A 6016-nucleotide genomic window follows, 5' to 3' on the forward strand; every position below is an offset into this window, starting at 1 on the left:
CTGGACCTCAGTATGCTTTTGCTTCCTTCTCTGACAACAAGATCCCATCTCTCCCTGACAACGATACTCTCCAGATGTATTCTGTTTCTGATTCCTTAGGTGATCTTGCAAAATCCTTCTTTAATTTGGCTAATTTGGTTGCTGTAAATGGAACCTCTTTAGTAACAACTTGAGGATGGTCATCATCTGCCTCATACAAATACTCTGTCTTAACTAGGGGGTACATAGGAGGAAGATTTCTTACCATCTCCTTTGCATTCTGCAAGTCCCCTTGGGGATAAATTTGCCTAATCCCTTGCTCTTCTACCTTTGCCTCCACCTCTCCAAAAGAATTGATTTCTTTCCACAATTCATCTCTCAATGTGTTCTTTAGTATAGAATTTTGGTTTCTTTCCTCCTCTAACACCTCCTTGGTTTCTTTTAACTGCTCTTGTAGTGATACAACTGTTATTTTCAGAGAGTCTATCATGGTATTATCTTGACACAGTTTCTGCCTTCTATATTCTATGGCCACTGCCAAACCTGCTCCTAAAACAGCACAAATTATGGCTTTTCCCTTCCCATGCCTAACTTTAATGTCCTTCTCCAGTACCCTGATCTTATCCAATATACTCTGTTGGTTGGAACCAATGATTTTTTGCCCATTCTAGCCCTTGTGGGGACAGGCAAACACAGTAGGTTCCCAGAAAGTCATCCAGTTTATCTAAATCCACATCCGTTCATTTGTTGAAGAATGAGCAGGAACATCAATAAGTGTGCGAGCACACATTTCAGTAAAGTAACATTATTTCACCCTGAGCGGGTTACACTTTAAATTCACAATTCCTCCTCTATCACTCTCAGGACAACACACCTTAAAAAGTTTCTTTACATCTCAGTTGCACACTCACAAGAATCCCTGGTAAAGCAACTGGGCACTTCCTATTTCTATGAGAATCCTGTCCGTGACGCCAATTAGAATATCACAAGCTGGTCAGAAACTTCAGCAAGGTTCCGCTCATATTCTTGGGAACAGGATTAAGACTCAAAATGGAGTCTAGTGCCACAAAACTGTATTTGCCCATCGCAAATGAAGAAGGGGATGAAAGAGAGGAAGAGAGGAAGCGAAAGGGGAAAGGGTTCCTTGTGATAGCTACCATGATGGTACTGAAGCCTGACAGTCTGGTTAGAGGATGAGTCCATGGAATGAGAGGGAGAGTCATCCGCGAAGTGATGATGGTGGCAAGGAGAAGCGATGGCAGTGGTGAGGAGGGGCAATAGTGAGGAGTAGTGGTGGCAGTGTTGAGGAGAAGAGCACTGGTGGTGTGGAGAACAGCAGAGCGGTGGTGAGGAGAAGCAGAGTGATGGTGGCATGGAGAAGAACCCTTGCTCTCAGTCCTCGTCTGTTTTATTCCCTTGACCCCACCTGCCACATATCCAGTACCATCACTGGGCTTGAGGGGGTTGACTCTGTAGTTTTAGGTGGTTTCCTACCCAGGGTCTGCACACACGTGCAGGTGTGAGGTAGCTCCGCTGCCATGGCAGTGGTGGTATTGGGTGTCCTGCTGCCGCGATTGAGAGACGGAGACCCAGCTCGATGCAAGGCAGGATCCACTTTATTGAACACAACAACCGCTTTTATATTCCAAACAGACAAAGAGAGACATGTGTTTTAAGCTGATTGGCACAATGGTTAATCACCTAATACATATTGCAAAAATTGAGCTCATAATTGGCTAATGTCTAAGGTCAGCTTGACTTTTTCTGCAGTTAATTTTCTGCTAGCTCACAGCATTCTTCCTCTTGTTTAACTTCTACTCCTACATCTTGTTTCTATAGCACATGCTTATCTTTAGTTACGAAACCAGCCCTCCAGGAATAAATTGTCCTTGGCTCCAGGGTTGTGACAGTCTGCTTACAGATTGTGCAAGTTACGAGACGCTAAGTTGAGCACGTCCTTCCTAATCAGCTCTATCTCGCTGCTAGAAGGAGAGACCAGGCTGCCCCCGACATCCTGCTTCAGCAATGTCGAGGAAAACAAACACAGTCTCTGACACCAGCCATCATGACAAACAAGTTGTGCTTTCAGCTGTCAATTCTCTCACGGGTGGGAGGTTTTTCCATTTCCTTGGTCAAGGTGTCTTTTATTTCATGCCTCACGTTTTGTGGCCCACAAGTCATAAACTGCTTCTTCTGTGACATCTTTCCAGTCCTGAACCTTTCCTGTATTGACATGTCACTTGCAGTGCCAGTGGACTTTACATTAACCTTGCTGATCCTGCTGTTACCTCTCTTGATCATTGTTTTCTCCTTCTGTTGCATCGTCAACTATCTTGTGTATGTCTTCAGCCCAGGGAAGGAAAAAAGCCTTTTCCACTTGCACCTCCTATTTAACTGTAGTCAATATCTTTTTCTCAGCCACTCTCTTCATGTATGCCAGGCCCAGGTGGATCTGTCCATTCAACCCCAACAAAATAGTGTCTGTCTTTTATGCTGTATTCACTCCAGCACTGAATTCTCTAATCTATTGTCTGAGGAACAAGGAGGTGAAAGACATTCTGAGAAAGATCATAGTCACAAGCTGCTCCACATGCTGATAAGTTCATAGTCTAAGGATACAAAGGAACATGGCCAGTAGTGGGAAGTTTCTTTCTTGAAATGTAGTCAAGTAAGAGCACAACTTGTTCATTGCTGACTCAGTCATCACTGTCTTGCTGCACTGAAGTTTGTCAAATCAGAAACTGGATCATTGTTTCTATGTGAAAATGGCTCCTCATTCATGAGGGTGCTTTGATCTATACCTGGTTGTAAACTATTCTGCTACAATAGCAATATAATAAGTCATACCAGAACCTTGACTGATGGATAATTTCCTTTTGAAAATCCTAAAAATTAGATTTATGATTTTCAAAACCATGAAGGAACACTGGATAGATTGAAAATCAGTTGTCTAAATCCCTACAGACACAGTTAGAGTGCGCTAAAACACCTGTTGAAGAAATAGGCTGACTTCCTTATTGTACCACAATTTTACTGTACACAAAAAATGTTATTCTTGCTGTATGTATACTATTTGTATAGCCATACCTTCACACGACCTCATGTTTAGCATATGGTAGTGTGTAGTAAACCTGCCTGGAAGACCATTGTACACTGTGGAATTAGCGATCCATGTAAAATTTTCCTGAGTAGTCCCTATCATATGTTTTGTTGCATGTACAGCTTGGCCTCAGGCCTTTGTTGTGCATGGATATCTGTTGGCTGCAGGATAAACTTTGCCATTTGACAATACAGTCTGCAATCAACTCCCATGTGGTGCCTATGGTTACTCTACTTGTCTGTCTTCGCCTTTACCTAAAAGTCCAAGAAGAATTTATATGCACATCCTTTCTTTTTGACAGTAGAAATACTGGGTAGAATTGATCCCTTTTAAGAAAATCCTATAATGCCTTGACTGACCAAAGTGGGTAAAATTTCCACAGATGGATCTGCACAGCATGCTGTTCCCTGCTTTGAGGTCTGCTTGATGCTACACAACTCACAGTTTCTAGAAGCAGAAATTACGTAGGATCAGTTTCTCTTTATAACATTAGCTCCAATAAATGGCATTTCAAGTGATACTTTACAGAGTCTGAGTCCTTTCTCTACTGGTATCATAATGTACCTTCAGGTGCAAAACACAGTTCTTGAGGCAATTGCATTCCCACTGGTGCTAGGAGAACCATCATACCCATATGGACCAGAACCAGTGTAAGATCCAGTGTGCAGTGTGTACAATCATGGAATTAGGGGTCCAGTGTCACTATAAAGTGTACATGAAAGAGTAAAAATTATGTCTCCCATGTGTGATGCAGCAGTAGTACTACTTTTCTCAAGTTTGTTTTGGCTGACTTGCTATTTCAAAATTTTCAGGATGCAAGAATAAATTTTGTGAGAATTAAATGCTCATCTACTATTTAGTCCTAGATTGATATCACTTACCTTCATACTTCTTCCTTTGACTGATGTAAAACACTTAGCAAAAGGATCTAAAATGACTAGCTCAGTTAAAGACATCTACCCAAAGACAACAATCCTTCAGAATAAATTGGACTAAACAACAAAAACTTTTGTTGAAAGAGTGGTGATCATTCTGATACTATTTATTACTAAGGAATACATTGGTCTCATACTGCATCAGTGAGTATTATTATTAGTCAGTTAATAACTCTATGATCTGTTGTAATTTTCTATGAATACTGAAAATCAGTACCCTTCAGATTCCCAATTTTCCTAATAATAGTAAGCTGAATAATAACTAGATAGAAAATATAAAATCATTGGGTGCTATTACTGCTAACAACAGTGTTGCACTTAAAGAATTTTGAATATTTGAATCAATTCTTTCATAGTTATTAATACTCTGGAAAAAGAATAATTAATTTTTGTATATTAATTGTAATTAAAATCTACTATCTTAATGATAATCATTATAGGGCCTATTTATTCTATATTATTCTATAGACTTCTCCATAATAGGTATGGGATTAATCTTTTCTGTTTACCAGTATGGTGGTGTAAGCATGAAGACCAATCTTCATAGGCCTCACAGAAACACAGAGGCATTTTCATAGTGCTGGCAATCTGACAAAAGAAAATACAAATTTGGATTGAGCTTGATCTCACATATGCCCAGTTGTCATCACTGACTATAATAAGAGCACAAGGAGACTAATGTACACGTGGAATTGTATGTGAAAATATCTATTCTTAGATAAATTCCTTTCACAAACTAGTATCTATCTTACCTAACTTAAGCGATTGTAATGAGCTTCTGAAACATGTAAGTCTAGTGATAGCTGAAATTTTATAAGTCAGCCAAAATAGCTGAGTTGGGCTGACAGTTGAGTCAACAAGAAAGGACATCTATGTCTAGAGGGTGATGTATCTTAGATAAAATACACCATTAAAGAAATTGGATTGTTATTTTTTGCAAGTGCCTCTCCCTTTTCCTTCACTGCAGACTGTATAAGGAGTCAAGAGAAACAGTTTTGAGTTTTCTTATAATATTTAGAAAACTAGATGTAAGATGAGGAATATTTTAAGGTGGAAGAGGTGCCAAAATATTAAGTGCTTACTTCAAGATTTATTATTACTACTAATGTAATTATTGTTTTTGTTATTAATTATGGTTAAGTAATGTACAAGAAAAAAAAATAAAAATTAAGAATATTGTGTAGGGTTTTTTTCAATGGGTTAGGAAAAGAACCAAGACTATTGCAACGTCTATCTTAGGTATTTTTGACATTACTCACAGACCAGAATAAAAACAAAAGTGCTATGTGAAGAAAACCATTCTTAGGTTTATGGAATTTTCCTCTTTCCTTCTTTCCTTCTTTCCTTCTTTCCTTCTTTCCTTCTTTCCTTCTTTCCTTCTTTCCTTCTTTCCTTCTTTCCTTCTTTCCTTCTTTCCTTCTTTCTTTCTCTCTTTCTTTCTTTCTTTCTTTCTTTCTTTCTTTCTTTCTTTCTTTCTTTCTTTCTTTCTTTCTTTCTTTCTTTCTTTCTTTCTTTCTTTCTTTCTTTCTTTCTTTCTTTCTTTCTTTCTTTCTTTCTTTCTTTCTTTCTTTCTTCTTTCTTTCTTTCTTTCTTTCTTTCTTTCTTTCTTTCTTTCTTTCTTTCTTTCTTTCTTTCTTTCTTTCTTTCTTTCTTTCTTTCTTTCTTTCTTTCTTTCTTTCTTTCTTTCTTTCTTTCTTTCTTTCTTTCTTCTTTCTTTCTTTCTTTCTTTCTTTCTTCTTTCTTTCTTTCTTTCTTTCTTTCTTTCTTTCTTTCTTTCTTTCTTTCTTTCTTTCTTTCTTTCTTTCTTTCTTTCTTTCTTTCTTTCTTTCTTTCTTTCTTTCTCTTTCTTCTTTCTCTCTTCTTTCTTTCTTTCTTTCTTTCTTTCTTTCTTTCTTTCTTTCTTTCTTTCTTTCTTTCTTTCTTTCTTTCTTTCTTTCTTTCTTTCTTTCTTTCTTTCTTCTTTCTTTCTTTCTTTCTTTCTTTCTTTCTTTCTTTCTTTCTT

Source organism: Tyto alba, unplaced genomic scaffold (assembly GCF_018691265.1).
Source record: "Tyto alba isolate M040663 unplaced genomic scaffold, T.alba_DEE_v4.0 Super-Scaffold_12, whole genome shotgun sequence".
In the NCBI taxonomy this organism is placed as follows: Eukaryota; Metazoa; Chordata; class Aves; order Strigiformes; family Tytonidae; genus Tyto; species Tyto alba.